This window comes from Oryctolagus cuniculus, chromosome 11, assembly GCF_051225735.1.
Source record: "Oryctolagus cuniculus isolate XC-2025 breed Fujian yellow rabbit chromosome 11, ASM5122573v1, whole genome shotgun sequence".
Classification (NCBI taxonomy): Eukaryota; Metazoa; Chordata; class Mammalia; order Lagomorpha; family Leporidae; genus Oryctolagus; species Oryctolagus cuniculus.
Window position 1 is genome coordinate 98,686,166 of NC_142877.1, and position 23,286 is coordinate 98,709,451.

At 43.5% G+C, this 23,286-nt stretch overlaps 1 long non-coding RNA gene across 3 annotated transcripts in view; it reads left to right on the top strand.

Annotated features, from left to right (window-relative positions):
* LOC149123585 (uncharacterized) overlaps nucleotides 1-23,286 on the top strand; it is a 161,864-nt gene that overhangs the window by 122,083 nt on the left and 16,495 nt on the right. For 2 of the 3 annotated variants that reach the window (XR_016216946.1, XR_016216943.1), the window contains exons 3-4: nucleotides 5,961-6,084; nucleotides 10,341-10,927. The exons of the other annotated variant lie outside the window; for it this stretch is intronic. This is a non-coding gene — a long non-coding RNA (uncharacterized LOC149123585). Of the gene's footprint in view, nucleotides 1-5,960; nucleotides 6,085-10,340; nucleotides 10,928-23,286 lie in introns of those variants that run through there. 3 annotated transcript variants of the gene reach the window in all.

A 23,286-nucleotide genomic window follows, 5' to 3' on the forward strand; every position in this document is an offset into this window, starting at 1 on the left:
ACCTTTTCTCTCTCTCCTTAAACTTCTGTGCTTATGGTTTAATTGCCTGCAGCCCTACAGAGTGGTTGACTTCTGATCTGCACTTGAAGATTTGAAGTCAACTCAGACCTGCTCTTTTTTTTTTTTTTTTCTTTTAGACAGGCAGAGTTAGACAGTGAGAAAGAGAGACAGAGAGAAAGGTCTTCCTTCCATTGGTTCACCCCACAAATGGCTGCTATAGCCAGGTATTTCCTCTTGGTCTCCCATGCGGGTGCAGGGCCCAAGCACTTGGGCCATCCTCCACTGCACTCCCGGGGCACAGCAGAGAGCTGGACTGGAAGAGGAGCAACCGGGACTAGAACCTGGCGCCCATATGGGATGCCGGCACCTTAGGCGGAGGATTACCAAGTGAGCCACGGCGCTGGCCAGACTGCTCCTCTGGAGCATTCTGCTCTCCAAGGCTTGGTTTCATTGCCCCTGCGTGCACATCCTCTGCTTTTGTAATCACTGTTCTCAGATGTATTCCAGTTTGCCTTACACTGTGGACCGAGGACTCACCTCCCCATTCGTCTGATCAGCGCAAAATAAGGCAGAAGTTGGGGCTGGCACTGTGGCAGGTTAAGCTGCTGCCTGCAGTGCTGGCATCCCATGTGGGCGCTGGTTCGAGTCCTGGGAAAGCAGTGAAAGATGGGCCAACTGCTTGGGTCCCTGCACGCATGTTGGAAACCTAGAAGAAGCTCCTGGCTCCTGGCTTTGGCTGCCCCAGGCCCAGCCATTGTGGCCATTTGGAGAGTGAAGTAGCAGATGGAAGATTCTCTCTCTCTCTCTCTCTCTCTCTCTAGCTCTACCTTTCAAATAAATAAATAAATCTTAAAAAATATATAAAGAATAAAGCAGAACTAACAGTTCCCTTAACTTGGACCTAGGGCTTGTATTTTCTTTAGCCTAACAGTACATTAGCTGCTTTGTGATGTCAGTGATATTAGTCTTGAAATCAGCTAAACTCCCAGTTTTCAAATGTTGATTTTTTTTTCAGAGCTTTATTTATTTTTAAACATTTGTAAAGCAGAATGAGAGCGGCAGACAGAGATCTTCCATCTGCTGGTTCACTCCTCAAATGCCTGCAACAGCCAGGGCTGAGTCAGGCTAAAGCCAGGAGACTGGAACTCAATCCAGGACTCCCAGGGGGGAGGCAGGGACCTGCGTAATGAAGCCATCGCCTGCTGCTTCTCAGAGTGCAGGAAACTGAACTGCAAGTGCAGCGGGTCCTCCAGCCCAGCCCCGCCCCTCCGCCGCAGGGTGGGGGCCTCCCAAGCAGCACCTCCGCTGCTCTGCCAGTGCCCACCCCACGTGATGTCTTTTTTTTCCCCCAAGATTTATTTATTTCTCTTGAAAATTTATTTTATTTTAAAGGATGTATTTATTTCACTTGAAAGTCAAAATGAGAGACAGAGAAATTAATCTTCCATCTGCTGGTTCACGCCCCCTGATGACCACAATGGCTGGGGCAGAGCCAGACCAAAGCCAGGAGCTTCTTCTGGGTCTCCCACATGGGCAGCAGGGGCCCAAGCGCGTGGGCCATCTTCCATTGTTTTCCAGAGCCATTAGCAGGGATCTGGATGGGAGGTGGAGCAACTGGGCTTTGAACTGGCGCTGATATGGGATGCCAGTGTCACGGGTGATGTCTTTACAGGCTATTCCACCATGCTGGCCCCCTATATTGATGCCTTAAAGAGTCATTAGTAAAAGATAAAGTATGTTCTGTTTAACCAGAGGAAAGGTGTCTGTTAAAATACACTACTATGGTAAGCATTCAAGAAATCTACACTTAAAGAATACATCAGGGGCCGGCGCTGTGGCCTAGCGGGTGAGGCCACTGCCTGTGGGGCTGGCATCCCATATGGGCGCTGCTTCAAGTCCTGGGTGCTCCACTTCCACTCCACTTCTGATCCAGCTCTCTGCTATGGCCTGGGAAAGCAGTACAAGATGGCCCAAGTCCTTAGGCTCCTGCACCCACGTGGGAGACCTGGAAGAAACTCCTGGCTCTGGCTTTGGATTGGCACAGCTCTGGCCATTAAGGCCATTGGGGGAGTAAGTCAGCAGATGGAAGACTCTCTCTCTCTCTCTCCCCATCTTTCTCCCCCCCTCCCACCCCGCTGCCTGCCTCTGCCTCTCTGCAGCTCTGCCTTTCAAATAAATCTTAAAAAAAAATTCAAATTACTAAATTGGAAAACTGGTTAAAAATTGTAAGAGATAACTTTTAATCCTTAATGGACTAAGTATCTATTTTTGAAACATTGATTACTTCCGTGGGAAATTTGACTCTGATATCATCACTATTCATTAGAGCCAAGACACAGACTCAACTTAATGTATGCAGTGATAGATGGGTGGGTAAAGAAAATGTGGCTTATAAACATAATGGAATATTATTCACCCATGAAAAAAGTGAGATCCTGTTACTTGCAGTGACATGCATGAGCCTCAAGGACATTATGCTTGATGACATAGGCCAGGCACACAGATGCTCACTCAGGTGTGGGCACTGAAGAAGTTGATCTTGTAACAGTAGAGAGTAGAATACTGATGAGAAGAGGCTGGGAAAAGCTCGAGGGGGAGGAGACTGGAGAGAGAAAGGGTAACAGGTACCAAAATACAGATAGATAGGAGGGAGAAGGCCTAGCGTCCTATAGCACAGTGGGTTCATTATAGTTAACAATAATTGAGTATCTGTTTCAAAATAGGGACAAGAGATTTTTTTTAATGTCCCCAATACCAAAAAAAATGATAAATGTTTAAGGTAATGGATATTGATCATTTCCCATTGTATACAAGCGTCAAAATAACACACTGGGGGCCAACACGGTGGCACAGCAGGCTCTGCTGCCTCCTGGGACACCTACATGCCATAGCAGAGTGCCTGGTTCAGGATCCAGCTACTCTGCTTCTCATCTAGCTTCCTGCCAAGGAGCCCGAGAGGTCAGCAGATGATGGCTGTTTGAGTCCCTGCCACACATATGGGAGGCCCAGTGGAGTTCCTGGCTCCTAGCTTCATCTTGACCCAGGTCCAAATGTTGCAGGCATCTGGGGAGTGAACCAGCAGATGGAAGATCTCTCTGTGTCTCCCTTTCTCTGTCTCTGTGCCTTTCAAGTAAATATATATATATATACACTATATATACACTATATATAATATATATTAATATATATATATAAGTATATATTTTGAAAATCATACTGCACCCCATGAATATGTGAAATTTTTATGTGTCAATTAAAAAAAGGGTGTGGGTGTTTTGTGCAGGAGTTAAGATGCCACTAGGGACGCAGACATCCCCTAGCTGGGTCTTCTGTCAGGGGCTGAGTCCTGGTTCTGCTTTTGACCCGGCTTCTTTCTAGTGTGCACCCTGGGAAGCAACAGATGATGGCACTGATCACATCCCTGTGTCCCTGCCACCCACAGATTGAGTTCTCGGCTGCCAGCTTCAGCCTGGCCCAGCCCTGCTCTGGCAGGCATTTGGTGAGTGAACCAGTAGATGAAAGTGCACTCACGCTCTCGCTCGCTCGCTCTCTGTGTCTCTGTCTCCCTCTCTCCCTTTCAAAGAAGTAGAACAAATAAATAATTTAAAAAAAAAAAAAAGAAAATTGAACTACTCGACAATACTGTACACATGTGGCACTACTGTACATTTCCAAGGAAAGGAAGGACTTTGAAAATTCTGTGATGTTTAGTCTACCTAGTAGCCCTCCTCCATGGAGTGATAACATCTCATTTATCCTCACAGCATTAACACGTGGGAGGGAACGAGAATAGTTGGGTCCTTATCCCACAAGGGGAAAGTGATCTGAAAGACATAGGTGTGAAACTTAGACCTCACTGTCGATATACACCGGCTGTAGGAGCTGGTTTCCAGCTCACAAAACCATTGCTTATCCCCTATTTTTCACGAGTACAGTCGTGTCTCTCTTTTGAACCGAGGGCCACTGGGAGAAGATCAAATGGAGAATTTCCAGTGAAATAATCCCACGTTTTGTTTGCTACCTGGTCTGTGCCCTTCAAATGCCCTTGAAAGCAGCATTTTGGGAATTTCCTTCAGCTTTAATCTAAGCCTCCTGCCACGGGCACTGTGTCTTATTTCATGTGCTTCCTGGCTACAGCTGCTCATTCCTAGGAAGGGAGTGAGGCCTTTGAAAACCCGTGTGCTCTTCCAGGAAGGTAACTGGTACTTTTCTAAAAAAAAAAGAAAGAAAAGAAAAGAAAGAAAAAGAAAAAAAGCCACGCATGCTCTCTCGTGTTCAGATTAATTATATGGAGCTTAGGAAATTTAAACAAACAAGAACAGTTCTGTGATTTCAGATAGCTGCTGTTGACAGCGCTATTTCAACACACGCTGTAAACGCGCTTTCTCCCAGATGGCTCTTCGCTAAAGCTTACTAGACGTGGTGCGACTTCTGTTGTTGATTAAAAGATGCGCTGAGACAAATTCCTAACCTTTTTTTAAATGCAGGGAAATGGAGAAAGGACATAATCACCAAAGACCTCATGGGGGTGCAAGAACTGCAAACAGAACTGGTTGGTTGGTTTTTCTTACAAGTTTTCTACAGCAGCGTGATGATTACCAGCATAGATGTTGGGCTCTGACTCCCCCGGTCTGCGCCCCGGCTGTGCAGCTGTGTGACTGTTAGCAAGTTACTTACCCTCTCTGTGCCTCGCCTCCACCTTGGTCATATGGGAATAATAGCGGTGCCTGATTCAGGAGGTTATTTTTTTATATTAAATGAATTAATATTTACAAAGTGCTTAGAAAAGTGCAAGATACACAAGAAGCACTTTAGTTAGATCAGTAACACAGTAAAATAAAATCTGTCACATGAGGGGGTCTACTACAAGTTTATAGAAAATGCATGTTATGAAAAAACTGCGTGGATTTCAAAAATGTTTTGCACCACAATAAACTTATCTTTTAATTCCATTTTCCCACAAACTTTGTGAAGCAACCTCAGACATACAATCTTATGACTTGCCCTGGAATTCTGTCTTTCAAGTTATATACAGATGGGGCTGATGTTGTGAGGCTTGGGTTGCCGGCATCCCATGTGAGAGAGCTGGTTCAAGTCCCAGCTGCTCTGTTTCCCAGCCAGCTTCCTGGTAATGTGCCTGGGAAGACAACAGATGATGTTCCAAATGCATGAAGTGCTGCTATCCAGGTGGGAGGCTGGACGGAGCTCCTGGCTCCTGGCTTCAGCCTGGCCCAAACCTGGCTGTTGCAGCCATTTGACGAGTGAACCAGCAGATGGAAGACACTTTCTCTCTTTCTCTCTCTCCCTCTCCGCTCCCTCTTGCTCTCTGCCTTTCAAATAAATAAAATAAATAAATCTTTTAAAAAACTTATATGCAGATATTCAATAGCCAGAAGCCAAGCAGTTGCCTGATTTAAATTTAAATGCTACATCATCTGCATGACAATATGCCCCTTTGTCCTCACTTTATGATAATTGCCATGAGTTCCACATTCCAGGATATTAATATCCCTGTTTTCAAGAAAAAATGGTATATATGTGTACATAAATAATATCTACATATGAAATGAACTTGGCATAATGGTAAAAATTACTCAATCTTAAATTTTTTAAATGCTGCTAGGAGCACAAAGGAAAACAGAAAAGTCACACTGTGCCCCATAAGTATGCATGATTGTTGTTAATAAAAATAGTTTTGATAAAAATATAAATAAGTAAAATTTGGTAAAATTGAATTTAAATTTAAATTTAAAATTTTAAGTGCTCTCTCTCTCTCTGCCTCTGCCTCAGCCCCTCTGTAACTCTACCTTTCAAGTAAATAAATTAAAAAAAAAAAAAAAAGGAAACCGAGACTGGTTTTCCTCACATGACCAGGCAGGAGGTACACAGTTGAATAACACAAGAACAGCTGTCCATAGCAACCTTCAGAATTTGTTCCATTTTTTTCCTCATGCTCACAGGATGGCTGCTCCACCTCCAGGACTTGTGTTCCTGTTCTAGTCAAGAGAAATGGAAAAAGAGGGGAAAAGGAGATGTGCCAGCGGAGCTCAAAAAGCTGTCCTAGCAGCCTCTCCAGATCACGAGGTAATCTAGGGAGTTCAGCGTTTTACCTGGGCACATTGCCACCCTTTACAAAAATCAGGATTCTTTTTTTTTTTATGTTATTTATTTGGAAAACAGAGTTACAGAGAGAGAGAGAGGTCTTCATCCACTGGTTCACTTCCCAAATGGCCACAATGGCTGGAGCTGAGCCAATCTGAAGCCAGGAGCCAGGAGCTTCTTCCAATCTCCTACTCGGGTGCAAGGGCCCAAGGACGTGGGTCATCTCCCATTGCTTTCCCAGGCCATAGCAGAGAACTGAGTCAGAAGAGGAGCAGTCGGGACTCAAACTGATGCCCATAGGGGACGCTGGCACTGTAGGCCCGGGCTTTAACTCACTGTGCCACAGCGCCAGCCGCAACAAAATCAGGATTCGGTCACAAAGAAGGAGAGGTTTGATATTGAGTAGACAACTAGCTGTATATGCCATCAAAAATGATCAATTTTACCAATGTATTTGGCCCAAATACTTTGTGGCATATCCGATGGTTCTGCATGGTTGGTAGATGAGTCCGCGCTGCTTGGTGTGGTGCCCAGGCTTTTTGTGATGAACCAGTTGCCTTCTGCAGCCTCCTTGTCACCCACAGTGCCCCGCCTGCGGTCTCCGAGGTGGACAGCGTGGCATCAGGCCTCTCGCTGCTGCAGACCCTCTCCCTTTGCTTTCTCTTCTCCCTCAGGGAGCTCCTATCTACAGGTTCACCCACCAAATGTCCGCAATAGCCAGGGTAGGGCCAAGCCAAAGCTGGAAGCCAGGAATTCAACCCAGGTCTCCCATATGAGTGGCAAGAAGCCAAGCACTGGAGTGATCACCTGCTACCTCCCAGGGTACACATTACCAGGAAGCTGAAGTCAGGAGCCAGAGCTGGGAATCAAACCCAGGCACTCAGGTGTGGGACACAGGCATCTTTACCACTAGGCCAAACACCCACCTGACCAACACTTTTACTACTTCTCCTCTCCCAAAGGGATTAGTTGTCACAAAAGCCCGAGCTGTGCCTATCCAAGCCAGGAGCCAGGAGCTTCTTCCCAGTCTCCCATGTGGGTGCAGGGGCCCAAAGACTTGGGCCATCTTCTACTTCTTCCCCAGGCCATAGTAGAGAGCTGGATTGCAAGAGGAACAGCTGGGACTAGAACCGGCGCCCATATGGGATGCCGGTGCCACAGGCAGAGGATTAACCTACTGTGCCATGGTGCCAGCCCCTAGATATACTTTAAAAAAATATTTCTTTACTTATTTATTTGAAAGGCAGATACAAAGAGAGAAGAGACAGAGATCTCCCATCCACTGATTCACTTCCCAAATGGCCACAACTGCAGCAGCTGGGCGAGGCTGAAGCCAGGAGTCAGAAGCTTCTTCCAGGTTTCCCACAGGGGTCCAGTTATCTGTGTTACATCCTGCTGCTTTCCCAGGAGCATCAGCAGGGAGCTGGATCATAAGTGGAGCAGCCAGGACACGAACCAGAACCCATATGGGATGCTGGCACTACAAGTGGAGGCTTAACCTTCTACACCACAGTGCTGGCCCATATATATACTTTCCTTTTTTTAATATACGGAGTGATTTAAAAAAAAAACCAGGAAGCCAAATGTATGTATATTTTAGTTATGAGAAAACATATCTATAAAAAAGGCATGGAAAGAAATATGCCAAAATATTAGAGATGATTGTTTCTCTGGCTTTTAAACTCTCAGCAGTACTATTAATTGCTATAATTACATTTTCATTTTGTAAAACATGACAACCTAAGGCAGGACATGATAAAACAATGCCTGGAGGTTGGTACGTAAGGTAGGCTCTGCAGCAGGTGGAATAGTGTGGGCTTAGGAAGAGAAGATACGTGAAGGATGTGGACTTGACCTGGGCGCTAGCCATGGGGTAGGTTTGGATGGATGTGGTGGTGGGTGTCGGTGGGCCTTGCTGGTGCTGTGAATGGTGGCGCTCAGGTGTGAAGGTACAGAGTGCCTCCGGGAGAATGAGTAGAGGTGGACTCACAGGGATCTGTGTTAAAGGCTCCGGCGAGCCAGACTTATTTTGTGCTGGGAAGTTACAAGATTACAACCGTTGTTACCTAGAAATGGCATGTAACAGGTTGGAAAAGAGAGGACCTAGAATAGGGAGTAAGGGCTACTCTGCAAGGAAACTTGGGTCCAAACCAAGCTGATGAAACTGTTTCCAGTGAAACTGGAAAGAGAGAGAGAGAGAGAAGAGAAGAGGAGAGAGGATCTCTCTGTCTCTCCCTCTCTCTGTCACTCTGCCTTTCAAATAAATAAATAAATCTAAAAAATTTAAAAAGCAGAAATGATATCTCCAAGAGAAGCAGACTATTTTTTTTAACTTTTATTTAATGAATATAAATTTCCAAAGTACAGCTTATGGATTACAATGGCTTCCCCCCCATAACGTCCCTCCCACCCGCAACCCTCCCCTTTTCCACTCCCTCTCCCCTTCCATTCACAATCAGTATTATAATTTAATCAAATTCATAATCATGATAAAACGTTACCAACCAATTTTTGTGACATGAGAAAATTCAGGTCTGTTGAGATTATGCATTTGATAATGTTCCGTCGTCCCCAGCCTCATCATGTTAGATTAGCAACTGAGTTGAGATTGCAAATTTAGCCTTCTCTGTGGCTAGTACTCTTATGTAAGCAGTTGAGAGCACAGAGATTCCACTAAATTTTTCCAGCTCTTTATCTTAAAATCAAAGTAAGTACTATCATCTAAAATTAGAAAATTAAGTTTAAAAAGCCCACAATCTTTTATCACATAGCAACAATTTTTGTCGATAGGTGGAATTTCAAGATATGTGACACATGTATCATTTGCATTTTCCATTGCAATAACAAAATACTGGGGACTTTACAAAAAGAAGAGGTTGATTTAACTCTCAGTTTTGGAGGCAGAAAGTCCATGGTCTGACAGTGCCATGTGTTTGGCCTCTGGGGAAGACCAGACACAGATGGCATCAAAATGGCAGGAACATATGCCAAAGAGATCACATGGTGAGACAGGAAGCCTCAGAGTGGAGAGGGACCAGGCTTTCTCTTTTGCAACAACCCTCTTGAGAGAACTAACCAGGGTCCCATGAGAACTACATTAATCCCTTCCAAGGGCAGTGCCCCCAGTGACCTAATTACCTTATACTAAGCCCTGCCTCTTAAAGGTTCCACCACCTCCCAATATCACCACACTGGAGACTAAGCCTCCAATATATGAACCCCTGGGAGCCAAACCACATCCGAACCATATGGTACAGTATGTTCAAGCTGTTAATGTGTTTTTTTCTGTAGATCCTGCATATTTTCCAATTCTACACTTGCCCTGTGATTTCAAACAGAAGGACTAAAATTTTTACTTCAAATCTCTTAAAATTGCAATATAGTTTAGAGGGCAAATCTATAACACAATTTGCTTTAACCCTAAATTCAGTATAATGGACCTCATCATAGAACAGGGATTCAGAAGAACACCTGAAGAGCCAGAAACATTAAAGCACCTTCATTAAGCAAAGTCAAACCGTAACACTGTACTTAGAGCTCAAGGGCACAGCTTCAGGTTGTCAGCACATTTTGAAAACCTCTAAAAGGAAACTGAAGACCATGGCCTTTCAAGGTTACAATAAAAAGCAAGTTCATTTGTATTTCGGCACACTTCAAAAAACACCTCAAATGTTCTATCCATAGAACCTCTCTACTTATAAATCCATTTTATGCACAGAACTATTTCTCACTAAATATGAGAAATTAACACTTTCAATACAAAAATATCCATGGCTCTGAAGTTCAAGCACTTTATCTTGTATGTAGTTGGTCTATCTAACGTAATTATAGGAGATTCTGTCATCGCAAACAGAAAATACACCATTTCCCCACTTGAGTGAATTCAAGTTTTATTGCAAATAAAGCAGAAGGATGCCTCTTTTAAAATGATTAATTATTGTTATAACTAATTATATTCCCATTATGGACAGTACTCTTATTGGTAACTAAACACTCATATATATTATATATATATATCACATATATTAATACTACATATAGCATATATCATATATGTGAATATATGGCCATCTATAACTTTACTCTTTTTAACCCTTTCAAATGACACTCCCTTTTAGTGAACACAACAGAAAAGTAAATAGAAAACTAAATCAAAATTAATGTGTATATTGCATATACACTTAATGTATATATATGACATATCATACAGGTTAACACTTTTTTTTTTTTTTTGACAGGCAGAGTGGACAGTGAGAGAGAGAGACAGAGAGAAAGGTCTTCCTTTTGCCGTGGGTTCACCCTCCAATGGCCGCCGCGGCCAGTGCGCTGCGGCCCGTGTACTGCGCTGATCCGAAGCCAGGAGCCAGGTGCTTCTCTTGGTCTCCCATGCGGGTGCAGGGCCCAAGCACTTGGGCCATCCTCCACTGCACTCCTGGGCCACAGCAGAGAGCTGGCCTGGAAGAGGGGCAATGGGGACAGAATCCAGTGCCCCAACCGGGACTAGAACCTGGCGTGCAGGCGCCGCTAGGTGGAAGATTAGCCTATTGAGCCACGGCACCCGCCAGTTAACACTTTTTAAATTAAATTTTATGTTGAAAAGGATCATGCAACTACAGGAGATTTCTCAGTCTACTAATGGCCCTTAGGAATTTTTCTCTGTGGGGCTACTATATTCTCTGGCCTGCCAATCACCCAAAGGATGAAGGAGGTACAGATTACTATCTGTCTTTTACTCTGGTGGGGGGGGGGGGACCTGTAGAGTTTAGGTAATAAGTAGCTAAAGTCAGTAGTTTTGAATTCTTTTCTCAGTCTCACTGGTGTGGTCTTGGGTGAAGCATTTTTAAATAAAGAGTCAAATACACTTGCAGTTCCCCAAGGTGTACATTTTTTTTCTCTATAAAAGGATATTTAATTGTCTCTTGATGGACTCAAAATATCCTGCAATCAGTAAATAAATGTCTTGCATATGCATATCATTCAAAGGAAGAAGTAAACAGCATCCTATATAGAATAGCGCCCTCCACGAAAATCTGAATGAGCCTGTTATAACATGCTTGTTCTTGATAGAATTTTCCCCATTTTAAGCATTAACTGTAGCTAGCATTTACTGAGGACTTATATATGGCAGGTGCTGTGCTAAACACTCTACAAAGATGGTCCCTTTCAGATCCCACCACCACCTGAAGGGGAGACTGCAATCATCATCCTCATTCTGCAAATGAGAACCAACATTACCAGCAGGTGGAAGGCCTGAGAGCCACACTCCAAAGCATGAGTGAAACCATGGTGTTCATCAGGGGTCTTTGGGAAACACAGAAAAGCAGTAAGAAAGGCAAACTCACCAGCCAGTGCAACCATTTTCAGTTTGGTACCTTTCATACTGATTATATATTATCCATGCAATTTGTGTTCCATACTCTTTTTACTCATTGTGATTAAGTAATTAGAAATTCCCCAGAGCATGTATTTGCACAACCATTTCCTATTTCAGTGAGTGGGAAGACCTTGTTCTAGCTAATTCTTCACTTATTTGGATCCTTGGGAGGCATTTTTGGATTTTTGCTATGATAAATAAGACTTTTATACCTACCTCTGTGATTTTCATATTTTCTCATCTGGGATTATTTCCTTATACTCATTACAATGGAAATACCAGGTCAAAGTGAAGGTACATTTAGGCCACATTGACCAGTTTCTTTCCAAAAAGATTGTATTTGTTTGTGGAACTATCACTAATCTCTGATGCCTAGTTCATGTCACCCATGGCAGCAGTAGATGTTATATTTTAAAAATATAAGTTTTCTACTTCAGTCTGTGAAAAGTGATATTTTGATTGGATTACGTAGAAACTGAACATTTTTCTAGGCTTGTCTATCAGTTTTATATCACCCTTTTACTAATTTTCTACAGCGGAGTCCCCTAATTTCCTGCGGTGGCATTTCCTACTTTCCCAAGGAAGTTAGACATTTCTTCTTTTCTAATATTTGCATTCACTGCAACAAATTTCCCTCTAAGCACTGCTTTTGCTGTAGCTCACGTATTTTGATAAGTCATACTTTGATTTTCATTTAATTGAAAATATGTAAAAATTTTACTTGAGACATGTTCTTCAACTCGTGTGTTAGAAGCATGTCGTTTAATCCACAGATATTCGGGAATTCTGCAGCTGTCTTATTACCAGTTTCATTCCACTGAGGTCTGAGAATAAACCTTGTAGGATTTCTGTTCTTTAAAATTTGTAAAGGTATGTTTTCTGGCCCAGCATATGGTCAGTCTTGGTACATATTTCACGTGAGTTTAGCAAGAAAATGTATTATGCTATTGTAAGATGGAATATTCTATAAATGTCAACTAGAACATACTGTTCGGGCCACCTGTAGCTTTACTATCTTTACTGTTTTCAAATGATAGTCCCTTTTAGCAACTAGTGAACAAACAAACAGAAAAGAAAACAGAGAACTGAACTAAACCTAACATGCATATTGTAGGAAACAGACCACCATGCGTGCTTTTCATCAAGTTTTTTTCCGTTTGTGTCTATCATCTCTTCCTTTCAATGAAGAGGATGTGTGAGGGGAAAAGCAAGGTTAGAGGGTGGCCAGAAACACAGGAGAAGATGTTGAAAGGGAATACCAATCACATCACTAATTTGAGGTTTTGCGTATACCCTAGGGTGCTTTCATACCTATGGAAATAAGAAAACGAGGCTTGTTGACCAAGGATTTTATGTTTATCTGTGTTTCTGAGAGTTTGTGAGCAGTTAATCCAAAAATAATAGCATAACTCTAAAAATGAGCATCTACAATTCCTGAGGTTGGAACTCATTCTCTTTTCTATCAGCTCGTGCTTATGGACTCAAAAAAGTAACCGTAGTCCCGAAAGTTTGGCTGATTACATAGTGATAGAGTTTTGAGAGCTGCTTCAAAAGCAGTCAGACTATTTGGAGAAACTTTTTCATAGCAAATGTGTTCTTCCTTTAAAATGTCAACACTGAGCCAATCTTAGAAGCAAACATTGACTGCACACTCATATCAAGTCAGTTATAAGTGCTTTAGTTATAACAATACAAAAACGTGAAGCATAGGTTTACTCTTTAACTCCAACCCTGTTCAAAGATCACTTTACTGGCCCCTGAAGGAACAGGTGGCATGCCTGTTATAGTTTAACAGGTGGCCTTTGGGTGAGGTATAGTCATTCAGATACCTCTGGATGCTTTAGATGTTCTCATGTGTGGCAGCGTGCACTTGCTAAAACATTCTTCTCTCCAGATCTGGAAGCCTAGAGTCTGCATCCATCGTAGGCCCTCGCCAGGTAGTCCAGACTTCCCTTCTGAGTCATGGATGAAAAATGCCGTCTTGTAAATGAGACAGCAAATCCTCTGCCAGAAAATCACATTCTTAATTTCCAAAAGTTGATACAAATCTTCCAGTGTTTGCTAAATAAGATTGCTTTTCTATTTGCAATCTGTATATTCATATATTCATCCTTTTGGTAACAGAATTTATGGAGGATTTTTCTTTTCTACCAGAATATCATTCATTATGTCAGGGTCCCCACAGAATTCCAGATTCACCTCAAATACCAGCAATTCAGTTCTAGTCCACTATTTGGACCTGTTGCAATGGCTTTAACTGGAATTATATTACAAATATAGTTAATTTGAAGAGTATATATTTAGGGAAATAAGTTTGTATTTTTATGGACACGATGTAATTTTCCATTTTTTTTAAGATTTATTTAATTACTTGAAAGTCAGAGTTAGATAGAGGAGAGAAAGAGAGAGGAGAGGGAGAGAAGGGGGGGGGGTCTTCCATCTGCGGGTTCACTCCCTAACTGGACGCAATAGCTGGAGCTGTACAAATCTGAACCCAGGAGCCAGAAACTTCTTCTAGGTCTCCCACGCGGGTGCAGGGGCCCAAGGAGTTGGGCCATCTTCTACTGCTTTCCCAGGCCATAGGAGAGAGCTGGGTCAGAAGTGGAGCAGCAGCCGGGCCTTGAACTGGCACCCGTATGGGATACTGGCACTGCAGGCAGCGGCTTTACCCACTACGCCACAGTGTGGGCCCCAATTTTCCATTTATTTAGGTCCTTCTGAAGACATTTCCATGGAGTTTTAGAATTTTCTGTATAAAAACTTGGCAATCTTGGGGAAGGCGTTGGCGCTGGCAGTTGGGCCACTGGTTGGGATGCCCGTGTCACACAGCAGGGTGCTCGGCTGCTGATTCTAGCTTCCTACTGGTGTGCATCCTGCAGGGCAACAGGTAACGGCCCAAGCAGTTGGGTCCCTGCCACACACGTGTGGCACGTGGATTGGGTACATGGCTCCCGGCATTTGGAACTAAACCAATGGATGGGAGCCCTCTCTCTCTGTTGCTCTCTCTCACAAATAGATACAGTAAGTTAAAAAAAAGTTTTAAACACTTGACAATATTTTATTAGATTTTCATTTATTTCATTTTGGTTGCTTTTATAAATGATATATTTTCAAAGTAGTATTTCACCGTTGTTGGTGTATGGGGATGCAATTAATTTTTGTATGTTGATCTTATACCCAGCAACATTATGAAATTCTTAGTTCTAATAATTTGTAGTCTCTTGGATTTTTTTATATAAATAACCTTATCATGTACATTTAGGCACAGTTTTTTTTTTTCTTTTCCAATCTCTGTCAATTTTATTTTTCTCTTTTAACAATGTTGCTAGAACATTTAGTACTTTTTGAATAGTCACAATATGAGAGGACTGGTGATTTCACTTATTGTCTTGTGAAAATGTGTTTAAAACAGTGTTTTGTTTTGTTTATCCAGTACTAAGTGTTTTGTTCTGGAAGAATTCAAGCTCTCTAATCGACACGATTGCTAAAGTTGTTTCCTCTCTTAAATCTTTTCCTGTATCTGCATCTTTCCTACTTGATTTGCTCTTTTATTTATTTATTTATTGACAGGCAGAGTGGACAGTGAGAGAGAGAGACAGAGAGAAAGGTCTTCCTTTTCCATTGGTTCACCCTCCAATGGCCGCTGCTGATCCGAAGCCAGGAGCCAGGTGCTTCTCCCAGTCTCCCATGGGGTGCAGGGCCCAAGCACTTGGGCCATCCTCCACTGCACTCCCTGGCCACAGCAGAGAGCTGGCCTGGAAGAGGGGCAACCGGGACAGAATCCGGCGCCCCGACCGGGACTAGAACCTGGTGTGCCGGCGCTGCAAGGCGGAGGATTAGCCTAGTGAGCCGCGGCGCCGGCCCTACTTGATTTGCTCTTTACACACGAAGTCCACATTTTACATTGAATTCTCTCCTACCCAATGGTGTATTTTTGTAAAACTCAGTGTTGACTGTGAAATCCACTACTGAGAAATTGCCTTTCCAAACAGTATTTTGGAAGTACTGTTTCCTGTACCTCCAAATACGCAGGTTGCTCTGTTGTGCAACATCCGGGATGCCATTCGCATCACTGTTCTGTGCGGGCCATGCCCGGGAATCGCACAGTGCACAATCCACAAAGCTAAATGCCGGAGCCCTCCTGTGCATCTTACTTTCTGTACAGTGCAGACCGTGGGGATCCTCTCAAGCAAAACATGATAATCTGCTACTGCCTGACTCCAAAACAACCCTGAAAGTGTTCCAACGATTTCTACTTTTTGCTGCAAGCAGAAGAATATCGTATGGGGGACATTACCATAATACAGCTTTAGCAGGCAACCTCCTTCTAGCCAAGTCAATTCAGTGGTTAGTAGTATATGATTAAATAATGATATAATAAAATAAATCATCACTTCTGTTTACATAGACACAATGAGGGCGAGGTAACAAAATGGGAAGAGGAGAAGGACTTGTGGTACAGCACTGAATAGGAAAAGCAGGCATTTTCCTCCTCTGTCACATCACGATCAGCAGAGATCTCATTGACCTCAGAAGGGCCTAGAGAAATCCCCACCGGCAAGCAAGTGGTCAGTTTTGCAGCAGAGAGGCAGGCATTCGGCATGGTAGCTAAGGGGCACACCCATCCATGTCTGGTTCCAGCTTCCGGCCAGTCACAGCCTGTGATGCACCAGTTAGTGACTCAAGTGCTTGGGTTCCTGCCATCTACATGGGAGACTCAGAATTGCGTTCCCAGCTCCTGACTTCAGCCAGGCCCATCTGTGACTTTTATGGCCATCTGGGGAGTAACCCAGTGGATGTAAGATCTCTCTCCTTATCTCTGTCTCTCTGCCTTTCAAATATAGTCAAAATGAATAAGTAAAAATGTTTAAAAATATTCAGCAGACACCAGTTCGGTTCTGACACTGTCTACCCGGGGCTAGTATTAGGTCCACAGGTTGAGGGCTCCATCTACCAGCTGCCCCACCTCAGACATGGTCTGGGCCCCGGGAACTTCTGACCAACAGGCTGCAAACTGGGCTTCCCGTGACCCTCTTCTCAGGTTCCACTCATTTGCTAGAGTGGCTCACAGAACTTCCCTTTACTGATTCACTAGAAAGGGTATTTGAGAGGGTGCGAATAAGCAACCAGAAGAAGGCACACACAGCACAGGGTCTCTAAGGGAGCCCAGGGGTGTCTATCCTGGTCCATGGAGTTGGAGGCACCCCTCTCCTGACGTGTGAGTGAGTTCCTGCTCCTGTTTCTGCAAGCATCCCTGTGTGTAGCTGTCAAGGGGCTCTCCGGATCCTGCCTGTTGGGTTTTCTTTTCTTTTTTTTTTTCTTTTTTGAGAGGCAGAGTAGACAGTGAGAGAGAGAGACAGAGAGAAAGGTCTTCCTTTGCCGTTGGTTCACCCTCCAATGGCCGCCGCTGATCCGATGGCAGGAGCCAGGTGCTTCTCCCAGTCCCCCATGCGGGTGCAGGGCCCAAGCACTTGGGCCATCCTCCACTGCACTCCCGGGCCACAGCAGAGAGCTGGCCTGGAAAAGGGAAAACCAGGACAGAATCCAGCGCCCCGACCAGGACTAGAACCCGGTGTGCCGGCGCCGCCAGGTGGAGGATTAGCCTAGTGAGCCGCGGCGCCAGCTCCTGTTGGGTTTTCACAGAGGCTTCATTACATGTGCGTGACTGATTAAATCTTTGGCCATTGATGATCAACTTAACTAACCTTCATCCTCATTCTCCTCTCCAGCAGTTGGGGGCTGAAGCTGAAAGTCCCACCCCTCGAACCCTGCCCTGGTCTTTCTAGTGACCAGCTCCCATCTTGAAGCTACCTAGGCCTGATTCACTATCAATCTAACTCATTAGCATAGAAAAGCCCACTTTCACAAGGGAGAATCCAGGGATTTTAGAAGGTGCATGCTAGGAAACAGTGCCAGAGACCAAATATATGTATTTCACAATGTCACTCTCATTAGTAGTGATAACAATATCTGTGATGAGATAATGACAAAATGATCACCATCATCACAACACACATGTGAATCCCTGTTGTTTGGCCTGGTTCCTAGTTTAAGTTGCATTATGCTTTATTTTTTGCCATAAAAAATTTCTTTGAGGTGGAGAGAGAGAGAGAGAGAGAGAGAGAAAGAATATTTCATAGCATAGCTGCTACTTTCTCAAGAAGAATATCACTCCTACTGATCTATGCCAAATTTAGTGGTAACACTACATATTTTTTTAAAGATTTATTTATTTATTTGAGAGGCAGAGCTACAGACAGAGAGAAGGAGAGACAGAGAGAAAGGTCTTCTATCCACTGGTTCACTCCTCAAATGGCCACGATGGCTGGAGTTAGACAGATCCAAAGCCGGGAGCCAGGAGCTTCTTCCAGGTCTCCCACAAATGTTCAGGGGCCCAAGCACTTGGGGCATCTTCTACTGCTTTCCAAGGCCAAGCAGAGAGCTGGATTGGAAGAGGAGCATCTGGGACATGAACTGGCACCCGTATGGGATGCCAGCACCACAGGTGGAGGCTTAACCTACTACACCACAGCACCAGCTCCAACACTGGATTTTTGAACTCTCATCTCATGCCCGAGCAAGGTCAAAATTAATTTTATGTGATTGACACCATAAGGCTCTCTAGAAAGGCAGACCTTACTACTAAAAAAGGGCAAAGACAATAGCCAGTTCATCTTTGCAGTTACACATCTAGACAGGCCTAGGCCTCATAAGAAGTAATACCAGAAATGCAATATCATTATGTAATATGCAAGATAAGTGAATGCAACTAACCTGCACTATCAGAAGAAGAAGGCACTAAATGGAGCCTGAAGAGGAGTACAAAACAAGCATGACCTTGAGAGAAAAGGATAAAGTTCGAATGCTCTGATTTGTTTGCAAAGAATGATGGGAGCAGAGGGACGAAACAGAAAGCAAAAATAGAGACCACAGGCTTTAAGAAAAAGTTATGAATAATCAAAAGTTGGCAAGTGACTTACAAAAACAGTCTGCACTGACAGTGCATAAGTCACATTGGCTTTGCCACTACTATGGAGTAGCCAGGGACAGCCATTGTGAAGAATTCTTCTCTATCCTTGGTGCCAGGCACCCGTTGAGAACTCCACTTCTCAATTTACCAAGTTCTCAATACATATTTGTTGAAAGAGGAGGAAGCATGATTACTTAGATAGTTATGAGGCCTGGTGGAAAATATCCCAACAAACCAGTGTCATCTGCGGTTAAAGAAAATCTGTTTCTGATGTTTTTGTGGGTGTGGTCCCAACACAGTGCCGGTGACACATCAGGGAAGATGGCAAGCAGACTGAAAACAAGTGCCACAAGAAGTGATCTCACTGCCATGGTCTGGGTGGGCCCGCTTGGTCAGTTCTCATGCAAGCACATTCGTTCTAGAAAGTTCTCCCATGACTAAGAAGAAGCTGACAGGAAGCAAACAGATTTCACCATTAAACAAATAGAAAAATTCAAACAAGTAACGGAAAATGTTGAACGAGAACAGAACGGAACATTTTTAGCTACTTTTATAACCTCTGACCTCTTTCCTTCTCTCTCACATTCAGCTCTCTCACTGCCCCCACCCGACCCCATTTATCTTTTCCCATCCCTACCCCTGGAACCTGAGCAGAGAGGTGCTTTCCTCTAAGCCATTCCAGGGTCCTGTCTTTGGAATTTAAGTAACTTGCACAAGCTCACCTGGGAAGAAGCTGTTATGGTTGGAAAGTTTGCACAGCTCCAAAGCTCCTATGGTGAGCTCCACCCCCAAAGGGATGCTACCATGAGGTGAGACCTTTGGGAGGGTAATTAGGTGGCCCCTCTATCTTGTGAGGACTTTGCAAGAAGGCATCAGTGGCCGGCACTGTGGCTTAATAGGCTAATCCTCCGCCTGTGGTGCTGGCACCCTGGGTTCTAGTCCCGGTCGGGGCGCCGGATTCTGTCCCGGTTGCCCCTCTTCCAGGCCAGCTCTCTGCTGTGGCCAGGGAGTGCAGTGGAGGATGGCCCAAGTGCTTGGGCCCTGCACCCCATGGGAGACCAGGATAAGTACCTGGCTCCTGCCATCGGATCAGTGTGGTGAGCCAGCCGCGGCGGCCATTGGAGGGTGAACCAATGGCAAAGGAAGACCTTTCTCTCTGTCTCTCCCTCTCACTGTCCACTCTGCCTGCCAAAAAAAAAAATAAATAAATAAAATAAAAAAATAAAAAAAAAGATTACAACAAATGTGATACAGACTTGGGTTTTTTTTTTTAATCTTTTTATACAGACACTGCTAAATACTACAAGACTTAAAGATTTTTAAAAAGCATGAGATACTTTTAAACTTTATGCTTAGCTACTGTTTATGAAGTATTAATGTTAACAACAAGCTCAAATCAAGCAAAGAAATATGGTAGTGACTCATCACATTTTAATGCTGCTTAATTTTTAGGCTTCCTGTGTGAATTAGCTAAGAGATACAGCAATTTAAATAATAATGACTAAAACCTTTTCTATTTCCTGCTTGAATTTCCTTGTAAAATATTGGCTTTTTTTTTTTTTAAGTATTCAGACATTCTTTATATAAAGAGAACCAGAGAATTAAAATTCTCTTAAGCATGTCTTATAGAACTAAGCATTTCAAATGAAGTAACAAGTGATCTGAATAAAATACTTTTATAGATTTAGAAAGATAAAATGTCTATGGAGATCCACAGAAGAACAAAACAATTCAGTCCACTGTTGTGTGTGTCATGTTGCTATAGGAACATCCTGTTGAATCTTCCAGTCTCATCCCACTCTCTGGGGTCCCACACATACCTGCACACCAGGTGGAAGTGGGTTGCAGCAGCTCAGTAGTGATAACAGCACCTTGGGAACTACGATAAGTAGAGAATGTTTGCCATTTGGGTCACTCCCAGGAAAATTTGAGAGGCCTAATAGAAAAAAGGACCAAAACTACAAAGGCATTTCAAAAAAAGTTAACTTACAAAGAAGCCAAAGTGATCAGCTTTCTTATAGTTGTGTAACTATAATTATGTGTACCCTATTATCAAGGGTATAGATAAGGCTTCTCGAACCTCAGCTGTGTACTCTCTCTGCAATCAATCTTTTCTAATTTTTTTATACTGAAGTTTCTACCTGTACTTATTTTAAATTCAGTTGACTATTCACAGATATGTGCCTGTCTCTGCTTCCCTTCCATTATTTGTAAGGAATTAGCTTTAGCTGTCTTTTTAGAGCGTAGGTTGAAAAGGCATTTTGCTTTCCACCTCGGAGTAATTTTTAAACCACATCAATTATTTTTCATGCGCAGCTGTTTTTTTTTAATCCACAAATTATTGCTCTAGGCGTTTTTTGCTTTACCACACATTTCAGAAGAGAAGGAATGAAGGGGAGCCAGCTAATCTACAAAAATTTCGCCTACAGTAGATCTGACCAAAAAGGGGGGAAGGGGAAGTCATGAACCAAAACTCCTTAGAAATGGGAACCACTTATGAACAGTGTAAACCTTGACTATGTAATCCCCTTCGCTTGCATTTACTGATCACTAGAGAACTGTTTCCCGATTCACTTCTTCCTCTACCATTTATTTGCTCAAGAAATACTTGTTTATGCGCTGGCAGACCTAAGTGAAGCCTACCGCTGTTCTCACAAGGCTCACCATCTGATTTGGCACCCAGTGATCTGGGCATTAAACAAGAGCGAATCCAACACAGCAATCCATCACACCGGAGACTAGGGGAGAAAATCTGATGGAGGATGATGCTAAGGTTTGGATAGACTCAAGAGGGGCAGAAAGACTTTCTCCAAAGTCACAGTGAAAGTTTAAATGGGTAAGGAATATTGGGATACACGGGGGCAGGCGTGTCTTGTACTGGCAGGGGTGAATAACAGAATGTAGCAGTGGAAGGGATCGTAAAGGTCTTTGAGGCCAACTTTTCTGAACATACAGAAATCTTTTATAACATCTCTAGACAATAGCCCTTTAACATCCACGATTACATGTTTTTATTGGTTTATTTAGCACTAAACTTACTAGGCTCCAGGCACTGATCTACAGGTTTAGCAAATATTAACTCAGGTGATCCTTATAACAACCCTAAAACAGAGATACGCTCATTATCCCCACTGTACAGATGAGGAAATGTGGCAGGGAGAAGATAAGTCAAGTTGTCCCCCATCCAAGTGGCCGAGCCAGGACACTCGGGCAGATGGCCTGGTGGCTGAGTCCCTGTGGTGACCGGGTCCCTGTCACTTCCCTGGATAGGTAGCCCTTCCTCTGTTGGCCAGCTCAAACCATTAGACACAAGGTGGTAGATTCTGAAATTTGTCTTACCTTTCAGCATTCTTATGTAGATTTGCCTCCTACAAACTGAGATTTCAAACAAAGGAGGATGTGGAACTTGAAAGATTTGAGTATAAATGGGTTAAAATTGTTACAAAGTATAGCAGTTAATTAATACGAAAGTAGGATTTTTCAAAATTTCTCTTCAATAACTTGATTCTAATTTGGTGAATTTAATGTTTCTGTAAGCAAAAATAAATAGACTAGATCTATTTGCATGTGAAAGTCTTTCAGCAGCCAGGTGGCTTGGGATTCTATGAAATACCTTTGTGATCTAACTTGGCTTTGGGGTGAGAAGCTTATTACGCCTTTTTTTTTTTTTTTTTTTTTTTTTTTTTTTTTTTTTTTGACAGGCAGAGTGGACAGTGAGAGAGACAGAGAGAAAGGTCTTCCTTTGCCGTTGGGTCATCCTCCAATGGCTGCCGCGGCCAGAGCGCTGCGGCCGGCACACCACGCTGATCCGATGGCAGGAGCCAGGTACTTCTCCTGGTCTCCCATGGGCTTTAGAAATAGAATTTTCGGACCGCGCTGCAGCTCACTAGGCTAATCCTCCACCTTGTGGTGCCGGCACACCGGGTTCTAGTCCCGGTCGGGGCGCTGGATTCTGTCCCGGTTGCCCCTCTTCCAGGCCAGCTCTCTGCTGTGGCCCGGGAGTGCAGTGGAGGATGGCCCAAGTGCTTGGGCCCTGCACCCCATGGGAGACCAGGAGAAGCACCTGGCTCCTGCCATCGGATTAGTGCAGTGTGCTGGCCCGGCCGCGGCGGCCACTGGAGGGTGAACCAACGGCAAAAGGAAGACCTTTCTCTCTGTCTCTCTCACTGTCCACTCTGCCTGTCAAAAAAAAAAAAAAAAAAAAGCTACGAGGTGGGTGGCTTGGGACATCCGCATTCCATATTAGGGTTCCTGGATTCAAGCCCCAGCTCCACTTCCAATTCCAGCTTCCTGCTAATGTGCACCCATGGAGGCAGCGTGTGATGATTGAGTACTTGGATCTCCGTTAAGCATGTAAAGGGCTTGGTTAAATTCCTGGGCTTTGGCCTGGCCCAGCCTGCTCTACTGCAGGCACTTAGGGATGGAAGCTGTTTTCCTCTCAAGGCCTTTCAAAGAAATAACATTAAATAAATATTTTTAAATGTTAATAATTTGTAAGGTCTTAACAATAATAACATGTGGCATTAACAAAATGATTTGTCATAGAACCAAGAATTGACAGAATGATCAAATGTGGTTATTACAGCATGGCCATAAAACTAGAAATATGCCCAAGTCTATTGATTAGGTCCACTGTGACCCAGGGAGGATGATCTCTTCCAGGGAAAGTGGACATTAGGTAAGCACTTGGGCTAATAGTCTTTATAAAAATCAGCTGATTCCACATACTAAGACCAGAGAGAAATAGTTATATCAATAATTGAAAAAAAATTAGAGGTTTTATTGGATAAATGATTAAGTATTTATTTGTGAAAGTGTATATTTTCCCCATAGAATTAAA